At 43.6% G+C, this 22,908-nt stretch overlaps 1 protein-coding gene across 1 annotated transcript in view; it reads left to right on the top strand.

Moving 5' to 3' along the window:
- Positions 1 to 10,183, top strand: part of LOC147727785 (uncharacterized) — a 1,253,841-nt gene extending 1,243,658 nt beyond the window's left edge. Inside the window, exon 13 of the mRNA XM_086963180.1 lies at positions 10,064 to 10,183. The gene's annotated coding sequence lies outside the window, so the exon portion shown is untranslated. The remainder of the gene's footprint in view (positions 1 to 10,063) is intronic.
- The last annotated feature ends 12,725 nt before the right edge of the window (positions 10,184 to 22,908 follow it).

The raw sequence follows: 22,908 nt of genomic DNA on the forward strand, positions 1-22,908 counted from the left end.
ATGCGCTTTACAAATGCACATGTTATGTTATGTAAAAAATCCTTACATGCAGTCAGCATGCTGGTGTGCCTCAGTGGCTTTCCTTGGCTGTATCTCTCCACTCGCAGCTGAGGTGGGCTATTTCTGCGACCAGGTCTACACTGCAGCTGTGTAGCGACGACACAATGGCATCCTCGCTGCCGCTCAAAATTACATGTATTTGCCTCAGAACTGGATTTTCTTAAAGAAAATTCCTTACGTAGCTGTTAATAATATATATTTTTCTCTTACAGGGTTTAGTATCAATTCCTTGTAATTAATCAGTGTTTATTCACCATGTACATGTTTTCTCACTCATTTACTCACTTATCTTCATAATCCCCGGTGGTGAATTCCGTTTGAAAATTTGAAATTAAGTCTTATCCTGCTCTTCACTATAAAAGGGAATTCCATGGTTAGTCCATCAATGTCACAATTGTTCCCGAATGATTGCTCGCCCACTAGACTTTGTTGACTCCGTGTTTCCTCCAGTTCATGTTGTTACTCCTCATTCCATTGCCTTGTCCATCAACCTGGTTCGAAATAAGGTTTTTCTGGCTTCCAGTGTCTGATCATTACTAAATTATTTTAGAACAAGCAAATCAAGTTTTACGCTGGAAAGGAAAGTAAATTCAAATAAAACTTTGCACCAGTTTCTGTCATTTTTTGTGACTTTGTACTGGCTCAAAGTGATGAAAAATCTGGCACTTAGCATGAAGGCCTGGCATCCCAGCCTCAACCCTTGCACTCACAGGAAGTGAATGACATTCAATCTGAAAACCTTTTTTGATAATTTTGCTCGACTTACTTCACCTCATTTCTTCTTTTCTACAACTCTATGTGCCAATAAACCTCTGTCTTAATCTCATCTCTGTTTAACTCAACTTTGCTGACCTCACCTCATTCTCAACATGCCTAATATACCTCACTCAACTTCATCTCTGTCCACCGCTCTCTCATACCTTTGTGTTTTGTCATTCTCAGTGCCTACCTCTAGATCTCTCACTCACACTCCCCTTTCTCTACCACAACTCTCTCTGCTCCCCACCCCTTCCACTGTATCTCACTGCTCTTTTTCCTCCAGACTTCCCTACATCTAATAAAGACATCTAGCCCTCAGATTTCTTACGTGTGAACTTCCAGGTGTCAGTCTGGATCCAGAAGATTTTTCTTAACAGTGTCCCTGCGAGCTGGTATGTGATGTTGTATGGCGTCAAGTTTGTCTTTGATATGTCTGTGTTGTCTATATAGGTTTCACCTTAGCGCTCTGACGTCAGTTCTTTTCTTTCTGCACCAGTCAGTACAGATACATTGAAGAGAGCTTCCCCCTGTCATGTCTTGACAGTCTTTTTGTTGATTTTTTGGTTATTTAAGATGGCCAAAAAGACCACATGGTTTAAGCTGTGTGGCCCCTGTCTCCGCGCCATGTTGGTTACGGACCCCCATCTCGTGTGCCTTTGGTACTTTGAGCACTACAATGACCCAAAGTCATGCTCCAGGCAATATCGCTTTTAGGGACCGGTCCTTAAAGCTGCAAGCGGACTGGCGTCTGGTGACTCAGACATCTCCTCAGAGAACTTGATTCTGCTTCTGGTTTTGGTTGAGAGGAAGGTCTAAGCACCACTCCGGGGATCAAAATCTTCGTAATACCATTCGAAATCTTCAAAGTGGTGAGGTAAAAAGCACTATAAGAAACACAAGAAATCAAAGAATGCTTTGACTTCACTGCATCCACCACCCGACGGGACAGAGGAGTCTCGGCGTATAAGGCCCCCACTCCTCACTTTACAGGGCAGGAGCAACACCCGCCCAGTTAAAAGAATTTTATGACACCATGTGAGCATATTTGAATGGCCTGATCCTGCCTGGGTGCCTTCAGGCAATTTATGGCGGGTCACAAGCACTTTCAGTTTGCCCTGCTCCCCTTTGACCTCACCAGTGCCCCTCAGGTGTTCACCAAGGTGATGGCGGTGGTCGCAACTCATATATGTAGCTCAGGGGTTCCCATCTTCCCATCTACAACGAGTGCTTGTTAAAAACGGGCTCACCCAAGGCAGTCGTCTCCCACCTCAAGACTATGGTGAGCCTCTTGCATTCACTGGGATTCACTATCAATGTGCCAAAGTCACACCTGGCTCCCTCTAAGATGCTCCCTTTCATCAGGTCCGTTGTGGACATGATGCATTTTCAGACCTATCCTCCCGGTCGGCGAGTCCATGATATTCAGGATTAATACTGATGTTTCAGCCTTTAGCCTGGATTTAGGTGAGATTAACTCGGAGGCTACTGGGTCACATGTCCTCTTGCATCCTGTTGGTTAATCATGCCAGATGCCACATGCATTTTTGAAGGGAACTGCAAAAGATCTGCAGTGGTGTTTGACAAACTGCAATTGGGTTAGAGACAGACACCTCTACCTTCCCCAAACAGATCTCAGAGTAGTGACAAGTGCGTCACTCCTCGGATAGGGCAACCATTTGGAAGAGCTGGCTTTCAGAAAACTCTAGTCTCCAAACGAAGCTGGGCTCCACATTAACTTGTTAGAGTTTCAAGTGATCCGAATAGTACTAAAAACCTTCTTATCATCTCTCAAGGGAAGACTAGTTCAGGTGTTCATGGGCAACACCACTGCCATGTAGTACTGCCACAAACAAGGCGGGTGGGGTCATGGTCCCTCTGTCAGGAGGCCCCATGTGTCTGGACTTGGCTGGAATAACAGGTCATAGCCTGGTGGTTCAACACCTGGCCGTTACTCTGCATGCCAGAGTGAATGAACTCAGCCGTCAGTGTCCAGCAAATCACGGTTGGGGTCTCCATGCAGGGGTAGTGCAAGAACTGTTTCAGCAGTAGAGAGAGCCTAGGTTAAATCTGTTTGCCTTCGTGAAGAACAGGCAAATCAGCAGTTTTGCGCACTGAAGTTTCCAAGGCAACTCTCGCTCGGCTTCACTTTTAGTCTCAAGTGGAACTCCGGCCTCCTTTCTGCCTTTCTGCTCATACCACTCCTGTCCAAAAGTGCTCTAGAAGATTAGGAGTGACCCGGCACAAGTAATTCTTATGGCTCCAGACTGGGCACTGAAGAGTTTGGTGCCCCAAGCTTGACAGGAGTGGTATGGGAGAAAGGTATAAAGGAGGCCAGAGCTCCACTCAAGACGAAAAGCATCTGGAAAATGCACAGCTGTCTGGGAACAGGTCTCCGGACTTGTGAAGGGCAAGATCAGCAATTGTGCATTGGACCAGTTTTTCTTGGGCAATGGGAAGCCACAGGTTATTCAGCAGCTGTATTGCAGGAGAATGGAGTATGTCTCCGTTGAGGAGTCGAACAAGCATTTGCCACCCCCAGCTTGTGGTGTAGAGAGTTATATTTTTAGGGTCTAATGGTTAGCCTGATAAGAGAAGCACCCGCAGGGGTGTTGGGGCCACTAGATTTGTTTTCAGGGATGTATGTGTCAGAGTGATATCAGTGATAGACAAACTGGCGCTGTGCAGACAGATAATACAAATGGAAATGTGGGGAACTGAATCTACTAAATTCGTACAGGAGGATGAAGACAGTCAAACAAATTTGGGACTGTTCATCTGCTTATATACGTCAAAATAGTAGCAAGAAAGCTGTTTGTGAGTGGAATTGGTACATTCAATATGTATCTTTTTGTTACAGCCTGTCAGAGACATACATCTAATCTGCTTGCATTTTACCAGTGGATGACTCCTTATTAGAAATTGGGTTTCTGGTTGGCAGAGGTATGCACCCTGTCCAAGTAGGAACCTTGGTCCTTGACAGGGTTAGTCACTACATAACCTAGATTATCCTTTTCTCACCCTCTCATAGCTTAGCAAAGAGCAGTCAGGCTTAACTTAAGAGCCAATATGTGATATGTTATAGGTCCAGTACTTATACCCTTTTGTGCCTTTGACGTGGGGGAGGCTTCAAAGAAATTGTTGAAATCCACAAAGGTCCACCTTTCATGCCCTGGCTCCGGACTCTCCACAGGAGGCCAGGCATCCCTTTGTTTATAGGCAAGACACAGCCTGTTAGGTGTAAGGGTGTGCTGTGTCCAGCCCCTCCCTTCCATTCTCCTAGGAAGACCCAAAAGTCACACCTAAGAGCCCTTTGTATATGGGTGTCTAGAGGGAATACTCAAAGACCAGCTGTCACCCAACACAGACTGAACAGAGACAGGCAGCTTGCATCAAATGGCTAAAAAAGTAAATGGTAACCTTCTAAAAGTGCTATTTGCTAAAATGTAATTTAAAATCCAACTTCACCATTAGTTGTAAATTTAAATTGTGATAACAGTAGCAACAAACTTGAAATGTCTATCCCTCCACAATTGAGAATTGCACTCAAAAGATGAAATAAGTAATCCCAATGTTATTGTATGAGAGTGATAGGCCTTACAGTAGTGAATAACAAAATTGGTAGTTTTTCAATACCAAGACATATAAAACTTAAAAGTACATGTCCTTTTAAATACATTGCACCCTGCCCTCAAGGTTATACAATTCCTGCCTTAGGTATGTCATATGTATAAAAAAGGGAAGGTTTTAGCATGACAAGAGGGTTTACTTGCCAGGTTGATGTTGCAGTGTAAACGGCACACACAGGCTCTGCAGTGGCAGGCCTGAGACATGGTTGAGGGTCTACCTATGTGGGTGGCACAGACACTGCTGCAGGCCCACTAGCAGCATTTAATTTACATGCCCTGGGCACGTGTAGGGCACTTTACTAGGAACTTATAAGTGAATTAAATATGCCAATTAGGGATGGAACAATATTACAATGCTTAGGGGAGAGAGCACAAGCACTTCAGCACTGTTTAGCAGTGATAAAGGGCACACAGTCTTAAAACCAGCAAAAACAAGGTGAGAAAAATGGAAAGAGGCAGGCAGTCAAAATGTTGGAGAAGACCACCCTAAGGCTGATAGGTCTAACACTCTCCCACTGGCAACTATGCATATAAGTAACTAGAGGGGAGTGCCATTAGTTGTTTACCACGAGAATATCACTGGGTCAAAATAATTAAAGAAAAAATGTTGTGAAGGTAATTTTATATAGGTGAACATAGGCTTACTTTACTTACCTCCACATCTGTATACCTTGTACATGGATGTGATATTAAGAAAAGTAAATCAACGAGCTCATAGAAGATCTCCTCGGTATTAAAGATACAGACTCCCCAAAATTGCCTCCCAAAGGTTCCCCGCATTAATGTTTGCGGATGACACCCTGCGGCTTTCCAAATCACCTATGGGCATGCAGCGGGAGTTCAACCAGTTCACGAACTTCTGCAAAAAAAGAAACCTGGTGGTCAACATCAACAAGACCAAGTAAATGGTATTCAATACTAGCATTATTAACTGCCCCATCCGACGATGGAAGGCAGATCCCTGGAAAGGGTCCCCATTTTTTACTATTTGGGTTTATCCTTGAACGACAAAATGGGGTGGGGTCCACAAATGGCCAAGGTCAACTTAAAATTAACCCAGGCTGTAGGGGGGATCCTAAAAATGCTAAAAAATTGTGTTTCAAAAATAGTAAGTGTCCCGCTTGAAATTTTTAAAGTTCAAGCTAGGTCATCGGCCCTTTATGGGGCGGAACTCTGGGGTCATACACCTTCAAATGAGCTAACCATCACAGATAACAATTTTATTAGGTAAATTATGACTCTGCCAAGAAATACCCCATTAGTCCTGCTTACACTGGATCTGAACATCTGCCCGATGGCAGACGTCGTCGCCTCACGGCCACTCCTCTATTGGAGGAGGATGTGGAGCACTCCTGGGCTGGCGAGCTATAAGGAGGATTTAAAGGTGGTGATGGCTTCCCTAGGCGCAGGCAGGGTTCCTTGGTTATCTTTTGTAAGGCAGTCCCTTATCTCAATTGGGCTAGAGAATCTCTGGACTAATCCTGAGGCCTCCTGCTCAGTTATTCCTAAGAAAATCTTGGCCCATATGATAAAAGACCACAACCTAAGGAATGTATTTTGTTCAGTGAAAACCTCAAGTCTAACCTATGGCTTCTTGGGTCATAAGTCATACTATGGCTTCGAACAGGAAATCGATGTCATACAACTCACCCTAGCGAAGAAGCTTTATCTACAATTTAGATACGGAACTCTTTTATATGCAACCACTGATAGGTGGACGGGGGGCCCAGTCCGTCCTTGCCCAGGTTGTCGAATAGAGAATGAAATTCCCGTACACGTCATCCTCTTCTGTCCAGCATATGGTAACATCCGGAAGAAGTGGATTATTCAGCTATGTAACAATCTGGACATTAGGATTTATCTTGCTTTCTTCAGGATTTTAAAAACTGATACCAACGCAGTGATAGTGGCTGCTGTAGCAAAGTTCCTGTTCTCAATGTGGTTAATTCGTAGGAATCTGATTAGTTAACTGGGAACTATATTTGCACTAAGTTCTTACCGTGGAAACGTAGGGAGTGAATGAGTATATTAAATGGCATTTTACAATTTTTAAGCATGTGTAGACTTAACTTACATTTTTACAATTAAAGAAAAAATGTTTTCTTCCCACCTTGATGATTTTTATTGATGATGGATGTAATCTAAATCAATTGATTTTAAAAGATACTTGCTATGTTTGAAAACTGAATATTTTATATGTATGTGCTTGTATGGTTAAACCTAACCGCAATAAAGTTTTTGAACTGAACTGAACTGAAAAGTAAATCTATTCTTACCTATATGCATTTACCTTCTCGATATTTTGGCCTTCATTTTTTTACCCCTTTGTATTTTACTCCTCAATGTTCTCTCATGCATACTCCAACAGCAACAGTCCAGAGGTGCTTTAATAGAGGTGTTGTGAGAAGTTGGCCTGATGTATGATGTCTCCAATTCTGGGGGGAAACTTGTATCAGTCCAATCAATCCCTTATGGTGGTGGTTATAAGTCAACCTTAAAGACAAGATTATCTTAATGGTAGCATAGACTAAGCAGTTTTAGGCTTAACTCAAGAGGGCATGTGAAGCCAGCTGTTTTACCATATCCAATCCTGTAATATCAAATGAAAGGACACCACACAAGTTATATATTATAAAAATATATGTATTTATTCTCAGAATAATCCCCTGTACTCTTTATGAGTATAGAAACACAGGCGTTTAAACAAAAGCACAATATAACATATGAAAGTTGCACGTTTATGGATGAGGCGGGTGGCCACTCAAACCATATATCAAAAAAGTGGTATAAGTATCACTAACCAAACAGTGGTAAGGCCTAGGGCCTTGGGAATCGCTGGGGCTACTCGGGACTAACAGTGATGAAGTCGGGAGAGGCCCGCGGGACTCGGTGCAGCGCTAAAAGCACACACATGCACCAATGCAAAGTCAATGGTGCGTAAAAGTTATCGAGTTACTGTTTTGGAAGTCTTCCGGCTGGAATAGAATTACCACACTTTAACTAGGACACTAGAGGTGTAAACCACTACAGGAACACCGGTGTTAATTTGTTACCTCACCCACAGGAATCGGGTGCATAGGTGCCAAAGTGTGTCGGGTTTCGTCGTGTAGATCTATGGAGCCTGGAGATGAAGATGCTGCAGGCGGCCAGGAGAGAAGAGTCCGGTTGGATCCAAGGGTGGATCGAAGATGTAGAGTACCTGAAAGCAGAGGGGACAGAGTCTGGGTCACTAGCCAGTGAACAGGATGGAACCAGGAAGGAACCAGGCGATGTCGGACGCAATCAGGTGGTTGTCTTGAAGCTTGAATCCGCTGCCACATGGACTCTGGGGTATCGACGATGACCAGGAGTGGAGCACGAGCTGTACTACAAAAGCTCTCGCTGTCGGCGGTGTCTGCTTCCGGATCAGAACTAACAGACCTTGGCAAATGCAACCCACGCAGCATTCGAAGATCGCTTCTTACTCGGACCAGCAAGGTCAGAGTGGTGGCTCCTTTTCAGGGGAACGAGGGCCAGTCTGAAGCAACCAGACTAGCAGAGCAAATTTGTCGGTACTGGGGCCACTAGCCAACGGGCAAGCGACCGGACCAACGCGTTGAGCAGGAAAATGCAAAAGGTCCCCACGCAGCACTCGGTGAGTGTGGAGGGGAGAGCTTTTGTGCAAAAAGCTCCTCAGGGCTGAGCCTTCTCAAACCCCAATGCACAGCCTCGAGGGAGCCTCGGGAGCTGCAGGGTCAGCACTTTGTAGTTTTTCCAAGATGGCCGGCCCCACGCTTCAGGTCGCCTCCACGGGTCTCAGATTCGCTGGGACTGTGGATCGGGCTGTTGGAAGGCAGGAAAGCTGGGTCTTGTCGATCTCTGTCGCTCGAGTTCCGGCGGGAACTGCAACAAAGCAAACGGTGAGGCGCTGGATGGTGCCTGTTTGCACAGGGTGGTCACTCCTTGACCACAAAGGAGATTCTTCAGTCTTCTATGTCAAGTAGGATGTCGAAGGGTCCAGAGTTTCGTTTCATAAGTTCCAATTCTGGGGGCTGGATTACCTGCTAGGTCCCTCCTATGGGTGGGACCCAGGAAGGGGGTGGTTACACCCCCTTCCCTTTGTCCAGTTTCGTGCCAGGACTGGGGCTGGATAGCCCCAGAACCGGTTTGACTGGATTTTGCATGGGACACCTTGTGTGCCCCAGGCAGTGTCTAGTTTCTTTTAACTCTCCCTGCTCCACTCCACTTTCTCCTGTCTGGGGTGGTGTAGCACCTCCCTGTGACAGGAAACCTTTTGTCCAGGCCTCCCCTGCCAAGTTTCGGTCAGCAGCAGGAGGTCAGACTTGTGTCGGGGCAGCAGCATCCATTTTGTGATGCTGAGGCTCTGGTTAGGATTAACCGCGTTTTAGCAAAGTAACATGTCTTCTCCCTCTAGAAGGGTGGAATGCTAACCCCGTCGCCAGGACTGGCGAGGGGTTAGTATTCCAAAGCGTATGACACCTTACATGACATGTTTTGATAAAGCCAAACCCGAGTTAGCAAATAACCGCGAGGATTATAATACACTTAAGAGTATATGGTATGGCAATATCCCAGAACAGGTAAGGGAGTTGGTCCCGACAGCTGCAGACAGGCTCAGCTCATGCTAGAGCACCATCTCACATAAAACCAAGCACTCTGCCTCCAGGATTGTTAAGGCCTGCCATAGGAGTGACTTATAGGTATATATATGTCCAGATGTAGGTTTAGATATAGGTATACTATATCTAAGCAAGGGGTGATTACACAACCTTTCCCCAGCTGAGTGATCAGCCAGTTGTGTCAGTTTGGATAGCCAGCCAGGGGTGCCAAAAGATTTGCTGCAGCCCCTGGTAGGCCTTGGATACACCTATGCCCTGGGTACCTATAGTACAATGTACAGGGGCTGATAAGGTGAACCAATGTCCAATTGGGTATGTAACTAAAGTACATGGATGTGAATTTAGAGAGAGAACAGCAGGCTGTGGTTCTGATTAGCAGGCCTACAGCCACATTAAGTCGAAAACCAGTGAAGCAAAAAGCAAACATTGGGGTGACAATAGGATAGCAGACCCTACTCTCCTACAGGTGTGCTGTGGCAAGTGCCATTGGGTATATTTCACTTTTCCTTATGAGTCATCAGAAGCACTCATGATAGAGAACCTTTTCTTAACTCTTTTACTGTGTTTAGCTTTGTGTTTTTTTGTTAAATATTGGAACCCGTGCATGTACAGTAAATGTATTTTTCACTATGACCACATATGATACTGGTTGGATGAGTGTTTCCTCAGTGTCATAGAATAGGGATGAGGAAGAAAGATCATGAGGCAATACAAATGTAAAAAAAAATTCTGAGTCCTAGTCCTCCTCATCACAGAGCTACACATATCTACCTCCACCTCCTTCACCTCTGGCCTTTGCGGCCAACGGAAGGTAATTCTTTGGTTGAAGATTAGAGGTAAGTAAGCAGGTCGTAACATACTGCTTTTCTGCCTCTCATCTAAAGCATTTTTAAGGTACTTTGCATTAGGTGTACTCAAATGTGTTGTATGTGATCTTATATTGGTCCTGGAAAACTGTTATGAAAAAATATGTAATCCTGATATTTTTTTTTCTTGCAGACATGGACCCTGTAGTGGGTGCAGTTGTGCAGCTCTAGCAACATAAGTAGAAATCGCAAATAAGATCAAGGCAACATCAGCACTTATGGACGAAACTGCCAACACAACACCTTATGCTGTACAGTTGTAATAAACTTCCCTCACTGTGCTGAAAAATTGAGTGGTGGTTGTCTATGCTGTAATGTCCATATCTCACTAGATAGCATAGATGGTTTAATGTTTAAGAGCCTTGAAGGAATGTTTTTAATCTTTTAGGAGACATAATGGCCAAGTGTAACTGCTGATAGAACATAAAGGTGGAAACACAAATGCAGGCATCTTCAAACAGTAAACAAATTGAAGTTCATACCCACTCCCCCCAGCTGTCTGTGCGAGCATCCTATGGACCCTCCCACCATTCATCCTCTCCCAATTAGTCATGGACAGCAAAATCTTATGGTGTTAGAATGGTCATTGTTCATTCTCATAATAAACTGGTGCGTAAGTTATCACAATGGCATCAGTCATTAACATGTTCAGCTCTTTGTTTACCTTGCATTATGTGTAATGCATACAGTTCATGCTGGTCCACAGTACAATCTTATCTTTATTGCATATTAATACCCATCACCCCGCATAATTTGCCACGCTTCATCCTTCAAACAATTAGTCTCTTTGATGGGTGATATAAATCATTGTTTGTCATCCTGCCAGAGATGGCCCATCCAGGCACACCTACACTTTTTTTGTAGGTCTGTCTTAAGAGGAAAACACAACGCCCAACTGTCAACTACAGTCAGGCATGTGACCCAGAGACATGCTGTTTGCACCAAACAGCTAAGTCAGGAAAATGTCAACCTTCTAAAATTGTCATTTTCAAAATTTTAATAAAAAATCTGACTTTGCTATAAGAGAGGGTTTTCATTACAATTCAAAAGACAGCAAACATGAATTAGTTTCCTGTTCACATTTGGAAGTAACAGCTTATTATATGTAATTAGCCTACGCTAATTTTATCATATGGTGAGAGGTAGGCCTTGCAGTAGTGAAAAGCTAATTTAAGAGTTTTTCACTATCAGGATATGTACAACTTAAAAGTTATGTCCTACATTTTATAAATACACTGTACCTGCCCTCTGGGCTATTCAGGGCCTACTTAAGAGTGACTTATATGGATTAAAAGGAAGGTTTATGCCTGGCAAAAGGTTTATTTTGCCATGTTGGCATGGCAGTTTAAAACTTCACAAAGGCTGAAGTGGCAGGCCTGAGACATTTTTGAAAGGGTTACCTAAATGGATGGCATAATCAGTGCTGCAGGCCCACTGGTAGCAATTAATTTACAGGGCTTGGGTATGTGTTAACACTTTACTAGAGACTTATAAGTCAATTACATGTGCCAATTGGGTATAAGTCAATGTTCCCATGTTTTAAGGAGTGAGCACTTGCGCTTGAGCTCTGGTTAGCAGTGGTAATGTGTGCAGAGTGCTAAAGCCCAAAAACAAAAATCAGCAAAAATGGAGAAGGAAGGCTACATCTTTGGGGGATGTGCAATCTAAGGCTGACAGGTCTATCAAGGAGAACAGTTTGTATATACACCGAGAAACAGTGCCATATTATCCACATGCAGCACTTCCTACCACTGCTATAAGCAGAACTGCAAAATCCGATTCATCACAATGGAGCTATGAGGTCAAATGAGTGGCTAGGGGTGTACATCGAACAGAGATATTGTACTACATAAGTTCCAGTTCCATTCAAATAGCTAAGTACTAAAGATTTCTTCAACTGAGCGCTGGTTTGATTACAAAGAATTTCTATAAGAAACTTAGACGTAAAAATAAGTATTTGGAAAGTCTTCATTAGAACATTATATCCCCATTTCTACAACTGTAGGTAAAGAACCTCACCTTAAAGTCAGTTGGAAAGGTACTGTTAGACCTCTCATTAATATGAAGCACATGAAACAATTAACAATTAGTTTTTTTAGACAACTAATCTTTTGAAGAAATGTAAAGATATGTGTTTGAGTCCCATCCACCTTGTGAATAGGCTAAACTGAGGATGATATTATTCTTTTTGTAGATGGTATAGGAAAGATGGTGGGTATATTAACAGCAGCTGACTAAATAATGCTTGGTTTCCACCGTTGGAGCCTCTGCCCCATACAAAAATTATACCTTACTTTCTGAATTGCCCCACTACTGACAGAAACCACTACTTGCAGAAACTACACAAAGCAAACAATAACTGTAGCAGAACAACCATTTGGGCAACTACCTTCTAGCTCTCAGGATCACTTCATAGTCTACATGGACTGCAATTAATGATGAAGTATATGGCGGTCTTTTGTGCACAGTCACAAAATCCTAGCACAATTCATGATACTAATCAGAAACAGAAAATGTGAGCCTCTGTGATAGGTAATTATGATGTTCCCATCAGGTGACACCCTAAGTAATTGTGTTGACTTGCTCTAATGTCTCCCTGACCCTGATCCAAGACTCTTCCTTAGGAAACACAAGCTAGACCTTCTCTTAAAGCTCCATTCAGACCACTTTATCAGACTGATATACAACACTTACTACAACAACCACATCCAAAGCCTCATACATATACCCTATCTAAAAGACCTATTCCTAACCCACTCTTGATGGCACATCTAGCCTCTACGCTCATAGTCCTCCCAGACATCCTCTTGAATCCAGAAGCACCTGTTGACCCCGCAAGTCTTAAGACCCTCTACAGGGCTTACATGAAGTACACACTCTGACCCACGTTTTAAAGAAATCCTGTGCAGGTATCCCTGTCAATGGCATATTCGGACCCATTTGAAATTCCTCATCCTGACCACCCTAGAAGGAGCCCCATTTTAACTGACCTAAAAGCAGCCCTATCCAGACATCCCTCTGCCAGCCTCATCCATACCCACATAAAAAGGGCAATCTAGACCATCCTATAAAAACAACATCCACTCTAAATATTATTAGTTTTTACTAAAACGTCTACCTTCATGCTGTCACCTAAGGTCTGGCATGATCAAGGGCCGCTGGTGTTAATGAGTGTTGGGTTGTTGACCTATAAGGTATAAATTAATTTATACCTTAAGACCTTATTATACTCTTTAAAAAACAGAAAGGACGTAATCTTTCATTATGCAGATGATCTGCAATTAATATTCCCATTGGATTCCCCGGACTCTGTCTGTGAATTTCAGGCCACCGTGCTGCATATCCAGCGGTGGATGGATCAGAACCACCTGAAACTCAACCCCGGTAAGACAGAGTTGGTGCTCCCGGGGAAAAGCGAGGTTAGCTGGGGCCCGCACTTCTGGCCGAAAGAACTAGGGACACCTCCCTCGCCTTCTTCCTCTGTGAAAAGTCTGGGGATTATCATTAATACTGATCTCTCACTCAGAGGACAGGTGGGAGCTGTGATCTCCTCTAGCTTCCATCAATTGCGCAAAATTAAAAAAATCGCCCACCTGCTGACCCATTCGGCTCTCACACAGTTGGTGCTCGCATTGGTTCTCTCTCGGCTGGACTTTTTGAACTCCATCTACCTGGGCTCACCTGCATTTTTAACAAGGCGCTTACAAATCGTTCAGAATCAATAGGCCAGACTTATTCACAAACAGCCCAAATGGGGCTCGGCAAGACCACTGCTGGTTGATCTCCACTGGCTACCTATTGCCCAACGGGTTGCATTTAAGGCCGGCTGCCTGGCCTTCAAAGCCCTCCGTGGGAAAAGCCCCAGGTTCATCAACAGCATGATTCTGAAGTATGAGCCTAGTCGAAATCTCCGTTCAGCCCATCTTTATTTACTCACCATTCCCTCGTTTAAACGGCAGTAACAAGGTGGCTGTCGCTTTGCCCATCTTTCCCCTAAAGCCTGGAATGACCTTCCTCTGACAATCAGAAGCTGTGATAATATTTTGGTTTTCAGGAAAGCTTTAAAGACCTGGCTTTTTAAGCAAGCATCTGCATAGGTTATCTGCCGGCAATTTTCCTCACCAATAGCACCATGAAACCCTTGGGCGCCCATGCACTTTAGAAGTTCTTGTTAACATAACCTATCATTCATGGAGGAGGAGGGGGAGAAGATACACCAGGCAGTTTACTGCTAAGGGCAGCAGGCTGTCTGCAGTGAAACAGCTGAGACTGTGTTTATTTAGAGGGAGGGAGGGAGAAATGGAGGATGAAGGGTGTGCTACTGCTCATGTACCGGTTGGTTGAGGACTTCCTCGCCCTCAGAGTCAAAGTCAGTGCAGTGGCATCAGGAGTGGTAGGTATGGCATGTGTCAGTAGTAGTAAGAGAAATACTTTATTCCGTATTCAAGTACCATCAAACTGTGCATACAGAGGGTAATACAATAAATACATCAAAATACATTTTTAAACATCACATGGCTCCTGCGGAGTAAAAAGGAGCAAATGCTATTAAAAAATGATTTGGCTTCTAGCTAGTCAAAACCTCTCACCCTCTCTAGGGCTTATCCACAACACGTAAGATGGCATTTTTGACCACTCCTTTCCCAAACACCATATATTTGGTCATATTAACATTAAGTTTCAAGCCTCTTGACAAACAAAAGTCAGTAAATTTGTCAACAAGGATCGAAGCCCCATCGGTGTCTTAGGGATGAGAAGGGAGACATCTGCAAATCAGGGGAAAGGTACCTTATTGCAATTCTAAACAGGGGAATCATTTCTGCAGTTCATCAGAATATTAACCATGTGATTTATATAGAGGGTGAAGAGAGTGGGTGCAGAATGCATTCGGTTAATTCTTCCATGTGGCCGCACCGTACCTGACCATTGTTGTAACTGTACAGAAAGATATAAGATGAATAAGTCAATTAATCAACACTTTATTTCACAATAAAAGTACAAACACAAAATAACAAACATTTCAATACATTTCCATCAAAGACATACATTCTTAAAAAGAAAGACAAAAGACTGGCAAACCACAATACCTATCAGGTGACAGTCTTTCAAATACTTGGGGGTTTGAGTTGCATTGCTCTCTGATCTCACCTTGTCCCTCAACATAACTCTGCTGGTGAAAAGATCTAAAGAAGACCTTTGCAAATGGCAGACGCTACCACTGAATCCCCTAGGGAGGGTTGCCCCGTTCAAAATGATGATTCGTCCCAGATTCCTCTTTGTCCTTCAGAAGACCCCCTTCGCTTCCCACGGGCCTGGTTCAGAGAGCTGGATAGCACAGCCACCAAGTTTCTCTGGGGTGGTAGGAGACCCCGTATATCTCTAACCCTTTCCGGATCCCACCCGTTGATGAGGTCATAGGGATAACCAACTTATATTTTTGGATTATTTGGCGACCCGCCTACTCACATTACATGATTTGTTCAATGGGATGGTGGGATCCAGCCTACAGGCTCGAGCTGAGTGAACTGGGTCTATCCCAAGTTCAAACTATGATGTATGAGGGGCCCATAGCACTTTACCTGGGGTGACACGTACCGTTCTTCTGGCTTGGCGGGCATCACTGCCCCACACCCAATGAATACATAAGCTAACCCAGCACACCCCACTCTGTCATGGATGTGGCTAAAGGAAGTGAGTGGGCTAAAAGGATTTTGGTCTTGGGATCTTATCGGGATCCCCCAACTCGGGGATATGTGCGCTCCTCCCAGGACCTACAATCCAGATATTCCTGCCACCTATCACAATTTTACAGATACCTGCAGCTGCGTCATTCTCACCACACACACATGCCAGATGGCACAACATTACCGGAATATAGCCCATCTGAGGCGCAAACTATGATGGGGAACCTGGGGAAGAGGGTCATCTCCTGTATATATCACACATTAACCAACAAGACCTCAGCAACACTGAACCGGCTCAGAAGCCAGTGGGAGGAATGGGTAGGTCCACTGGATGAGGAGTATTGGAGGGACGCACTAATGCATGGCACTTAAGACAGTCACTACATTGGCCAGACTTTACCTGATCCAACTGTACTATTTGCAAGCTGCCTATCTAATACCCGCACACCTTCACAGGGCTGGCCTATACCCCGCTGCCACCTTTACGCGCTGCGGCCAAGACCAGGCAGACTTTTTCCACATGGTTTGGGTTTGTCCCCTATTGCCGCGATTTGGAGGGTTTATAGAAGAGGAACTCACGGAAGTCCTGGGTTGGGAAGTGCCCCATGACCTGAGTTTGTTATACATGGTTTAAAATGTAATCATATATTTGCTAAACTGCGGGTTTTTAAGGCTGCACATAAAAATGAGGCCATTGCGGATCATACATACAATGTTTCCAGTTCTAATATAAGTCAATGTGATGATGTAATTACGCAAACAACATTTCTGCAAGAGTGGAATAATGAAACTTTTTCTCTCCTTTTCATAAAAAAGACAGAAACATAATATATGTACATTTGATTGATTTGAACAAAATATACATGGGCATCATTTCAATTGAAGCTGTGCTGTCAAACCGAGTCATCAAGATCTCGGAGTGTATAAATCACATAAAGACAGCGTATTACAATATAGTGGTTGATACTAAGTGCATAAGGAAAAAACAAACACCGCTTGGACAGTTCAAAATTGACCAACAAATCCAAAGCGATTAGCAAAGGGTTTCCATCAAATTGACTCAATGATCAGTCCTATCATTTGGCCAAACCCTGGTGCATGTCAGGCTGGTCCCCTGATCATTGGGACATCAAACACCGCACCATTGGTTGCTAATTAAGGATTTGGACAACCAACATAAACAAACCGTCTGTGATGGCTGATCTTTGATGGTAAGTTAAACAACAGTGCAACAGAAAAATTGTGACTTTAAAATAGGATGGAGTGTCCACCTAGTAATAACTTTATTCTGCGGACAAGACACGCCTCCTAATTAAAAACCAGAACAGTGCAAAGGAAAGACAGTCAGCAAATATCTGTCTAATAGAGGGCCAACATGTTTCTGCCTATTGGGTATTGAATCCCTAAGCATTCGTCAGGGCTTATGTTCTTACAATAGTTGCACTCATAGTAGTGAAAACAAAGAAAACACCACCATCGCCAAGGAGAAATATATAAAATATGATCAAATAAGGTTGAATACGGTACGACCTGTAACAACCAACGACATTACCCCTCCATATCAATTTGGAAATATGAATTCTGTGGAGGAAAATGTATAGACATTAATTATAAATTAGCTGTGTCATTCACTTATGCATTGTGTATCACCAAAATTACCTTTTTAAAGAAAGGATTGATTTATTAATGCTCTCCCTTCTTGGTAGGGGAAAGGACCTCACCTCACCTGAACCGTGCTCAGGTTATACGAGGCCCCGCACCTTAGATATAGGAAGTAAAACAGAAAAAGAGCGCCATCAAGCGAGGTAAATAAACCTTATTATGATGCCCCACCTCATTTCTGTAGGACAAGTCCCCTATATCTAAGGCCACCATGTGAGAGAATTCAAACCCCAAAACTCTGTGTGCCAAGCCCTTAGGAGTCTCAAAACACTGCAGACACCCATCTATTCTCATCCAGATTGGTAACTTAATCATAGTGGGATAACTCATAGGCTGAAAACTCTTTGTGTATCATTAAATGTGAATAAAATATTCATACAGCTGTGCAAGCTGACTATCACCTACTGTGAACACCTAAGGACTCACCTATCCATCGGTGCCTCAAGCTTCCATCTGAGACTTGGGGGAGGCACCGACTGGTAGATGGTCTCATCATTCATAGTTTCCAAGGAGGTGTGTTTGTATGGTATCCCTCCATCAAAAATACTCTCAAGTAACATTGTACTGTGCTACTAAGTTGAGAATAATGTCCCAAGAGCTCACTCTCCCTGTCAGTTGGAACCACAAGAGAATATGCTGTGGGACCTACTCAATTCATATGTTATATGATATAACTCGAAGCACACTACTTTGTACTCGAAAAAACGTGAAAAGCGCGAAAGAACGCGAGAGCTCGCATTAGGAACTACTGGATGACATCATTTCTTCCATATTTGTAGTCCTCTTTGCCTGAGTTCGCCCAAATAACACTCTACTAAACTGTTACATTCAGACCCCGAGGTTCCCTCTGTTTGTCAAATAGAGCGAAGGAGAGAATGCTCTGTGGTGCATACTCATTCCTCTTATATTAGCCATGTACTGCAGGGCAATGCGTTAGCGCTCGAAACATCGCGAGAACTCGCGATCAGAACTACGGAATGAGGTCATTTCCTCCCGCCCAAATAACACTCTACTACACTGTTACCTTCAGACCCCGAGATTCCCTCTGTTTGTCAATTAGAGCGAAGGAGAGAATGCTCTGTGGGGCATACTCATTCCTCTAATATCAGCCATGTACTGCAGGGCAACGCTTAGCGCTCGAAACATCGCGAGAACTCGCGATCAGAACTACGGAATGAGGTCATTTCCTCCCTCTTTGTAGTCCTCTCCTCAACTGAAGAATAAGTGACCCAAAAGCGCATTGCTGCTATCACAAACAAAAGACATCACGTGGGGAACTGCTAGATGAGACAATGTCCTACATTTTAATGGTTCAATGTCTATTTACAGGCTGCGCTGTCTCTTAAGAGTAGTAACAATATTCTTAGAATTTGAAAAGGGTTGCTTATGTACCCATTTACTGACGCGGAGCAGTGCATATCAAACGCATTGCATATTGCCCATCAGCTCATAGTGTGCCCTTCCGTTATTGATGCTAGCTATTGTGTACCTAGCGAGTAACGTATCTCATATAGAGTCTGAGGGAACCTATGTGTATACAATAGAACATCCATAATAGTCCTCACACACCATGGACTATTAGTGTCCCTAAATACATTAGTGTGTGTCCCAAATCTTGACCACTCTTATGGTGTATGTCAATGACAGAAGTGTGTCCTGCAGGTTCGTGCAAAACTCACTTTGAGGTAAAAATATCATTGATGATGACAAAAGGTTATATGTGTGAAATAGCTATAGCTGCTATTAATACCCATCACAGCCATAACTGTGTTGATGGGATTAATAACTCACATCTCCAGTTATATTGTTGTAAAAGAGTGGTTGGACCCAGGGAAGGCATCCTACAGCAAGGTCCAAGGAATGTCATCGTTCATTTCACATTTGTCAGACTGAAGCCTGTAAATCCACTTTTGTTCCTTTAAGAACAAATAACCGAACACATCACTTATATGGCCTGGTATAAAGGGCTTCTCAAGGACAGTCCATTGGAAGTCCGTTTCCAGATGTGCATGCTCCAGGAAGTGTCTTGTAAGTTTGGTGTTGGACTTCTTACAGCGATAAGAGCTCTTGTGCTCTAGCATTCTTGTGCAAACTTTTTGAGTGGTCATGCCCACGTACCGGATGGAACAAGGGCATGTCAGCATATAGATTAGGTTGTTGCTGTTGCAATTACTGAAATTGTTCTGCACCCAAGGTCTATTTGTCCCTATATCTATTTGGCTCGTGTGTTTAGTCTGCGGACTAATTGAACAGGTACCACAAGGATGGTGCCCTACCACAGGGGGTAGATTCCATAAGGTTTCACCAATCTTTTTAGTGATCTCTTTAGGGCGAGTGTGTACAAGCCGGTCACGGATGCTACTGGCTCTTTTGAAGGCAAATAAGGGTTGCGCTATCTTCTCCTTGCCATGATTGAGAAGGCGCCAATGTCTTCTAACAATCTTCTGGATAACATTGCTTCTCTTATTGAAAGTTCTCACAAATGTAAGCCTTTCTAACGGTGGTTTTGCAATGGGAGGTTCGAGGAGAGCTTCTCTATTATTGTTCATCGCCCTTTTCTTTGATCTCTTGATGAGCAAGTTTGGATAATGTCTCTCCCTCAATTGTGTACTGAGGTTTCTCGCATGTATCTCAAAATCCTCCTTATTGGAACAGTTCCTACGAACCCGTAGGAACTGTCCATAGGGTAAATTCTGGCGTAAGGATTTAGGGTGATAGCTTTGGTATAGGAGCAGAGAATTGCGCGCCATGGGTTTCTTGTAAAGCTCACTCTGCAAGCCCGCAGGTGTGGCATAAATGGACAGATCTAGGAAAGCAATTCTTTCATTATGTGCCTCCATCGTAAATTTGAGATACTGATTTCTGGTGTTTAACCACAGATGGAATTCTTTGACCGAATCAAGAGTGCCTCTCCACACCACCAACACATCGTCGATATAACGCTTCCACCACCTAATGGAGGTGTGGAAGGGGTTGGTGGGGGTCAGTATATGTTGTTGCTCGAACTGATGTACGTACAAGTTCGCCAGACTCAGCGCGAAAACACTGCCCATGCTTGTACCAGATATCTGGAGAAACAATTTATCTTCATACTTGAAGTAGTTCATTTTCATAGCAATGGTAGCTAATGACATTATGAACGGAACTGGGGTGATAGTATCCCCAATACTATCCCTCAGGATGGATGTTACAACTTCCAAAGTCTCATCCTGAGGGATAGAAGTGTACAAAGATTCTACATCGAAAGAGACCAAAAGGTCTCTTTCACTATCGAAATCAATTTCAGGAAAGGCACGTAGCACGTCTTTAGTGTCCTGTAAATAGGTGGGCATTTGTTGTACAATGGGCCGCAAAAAGAAGTCTACAAAGGTGGAAAGCGGCTCCAATGCTGATCCTATTCTCAGGAAGTGAGTTTTGCACCTTTGTGCCCTTCCTGAAATGGATTTTGATACTGGAAGAGACCTTTTGGTCTCTTTCGATGTAGAATCTTTGTACACGTCTATCCCTCAGGATGAGACTTTGGAAGTTGTAACATCCATCCTGAGGGATAATATTGGGGATACCATCACCCCAGTTCCGTTCATAATGGCATTAGCTACCATTGCTATGAAAATGAACAACTTCAAGTATGAAGATAAATTGTTTCTCCAGATATCTGGTACAAGCATGGGTAGCGTTTTCGCGCCGAGTCTGGCGAACTTGTACGTACATCAGTTCGAGCAACAACATATACTGACCCCACCAGCCTCTTCCACACCTCCATTAGGTGGTGGAAGCGTTAAATCGACGATGTGTTGGTGGTGTGGAGAGGCACTCTTGATTCGGTCAAAGAATTCCATCTGTGGTTAAACACCAGAAATCAGTATCTCAAATTTACGATGGAGGCACATAATGAAAGAATTGCTTTCCTAGATCTGTCCATTTATGCCACACCTGCAGGCTTGCAGAGTGAGCTTTACAAGAAACCCATGGTGCGCAATTCTCTGCTCCTATACCAAAGCTATCACCCTAAATCCTTACGCCAGAATTTACCCTATAGACAGTTCCTACAGGTTCGTAGGAACTGTTCCAATAAGGAGGATTTTGAGATACATGCGAGAAACTTCAGTACACAATTGAGGGAGAGACATTATCCAAACTCGCTCATCAAGAGATCAAAGAAAAGGGCGATGAACAATAATAGAGAAGCTCTCCTCGAACCTCCCATTGCAAAACCATTGTTAGAAAGGCTTACATTTTTGAGCACTTTCAATACGAGAAGCAATGTTATCCAGAAGATTGTTAGAAGACATTGGCGCCTTCTATCATGGCAAGGAGAAGATAGCGCAACCCTTATTTGCCTTCAAAAGAGCCAGTAGCATCCGTGACCGGCTTGTACACACTCGCCCTAAAGAGATCACTAAAAAGATTGGTGAAACCTTATGGAATCTACCCCCTGTGGTAGGGCACCATCCTTGTGGTACTTGTTCAATTTGTCCGCAGACTAAACACACGAGCCAAATAGATATAGGGACAAATAGACCTTGGGTGCAGAACAATTTCAGTAATTGCAACAGCAACAACCTAATCTATATGCTGACATGCCCTTGTTCCATCCGGTACGTGGGCATGACCACTCGAAAAGTTTGCACAAGAATGCTAGAGCACAAGAGCTCTTATCGCTGTAAGAAGTCCAACACCAAACTTACAAGACACTTCCTGGAACATGCACATCTGGAAACGGACTTCCAATGGACTGTCCTTTAGAAGCCCTTTATACCAGGCCATATAAATGATGTGTCCGGTTATTTGTTCTTAAAGGAACAAAAGTGGATTTACAGGCTTCAGTCTGACAAATGTGGAAAGAACAATGACATTCCTTGGACCTTGCTGTAGGATGCCTTCCCTGGTCCAACCACTCTTTTACAACAATATAACTGGAGATGTGAGTTATTAATCCCATCAACACAGTTATGGCTGTGATGGGTATTAATAGCAGCTATAGCTATTTCACACATATAACCTTTTGTCATCATCGATGATCTTTTTACCTCAAAGTGAGTTTTGCACGAACCAGCAGGACACACTTCTGTCATTGACATACACCATAAGAGTGGTCAAGATTTGGGACACACACTAATGTATTTAGGGACACTAATAGCCCATGGTGTGTGAGGACTATCATGGATGTTCTATTGTATACACATAGGTTCCCTCAGACTCTATATGAGATACGTTACTCGCTAGGTACACAATAGCTAGCATCAATAACGGAAGGACACACTATGAGCTGATGGGCAATATGCGATGCGTTTGATATGCACTGCTCCGCGTCAGTAAATGGGTACATAAGCAACCCTTTTCAAATTCTAAGAATATTGTTACTACTCTTAAGAGACAGCGCAGCCTGTAAATAGACATTGAACCATTAAAATGTAGGACATTGTCTCATCTAGCAGTTCCCCACGTGATGTCTTTTGTTTGTGATAGCAGCAATGCGATTTTGGGTCACTTATTATTCAGTTGAGGAGAGGACTACAAAGAGGGAGGAAATGACCTCATTCCGTAGTTCTGATCGCGAGTTCTCGCGATGTTTCGAGCTCTAAGCGTTGCCCTGCAGTACATGGCTAATATAAGAGGAATGAGTATGCCC

The sequence above is a fragment of the Lissotriton vulgaris genome, chromosome 3_1 (genome assembly GCF_964263255.1).
Source record: "Lissotriton vulgaris chromosome 3_1, aLisVul1.2, whole genome shotgun sequence".
NCBI lineage: Eukaryota > Metazoa > Chordata > Amphibia > Caudata > Salamandridae > Lissotriton > Lissotriton vulgaris.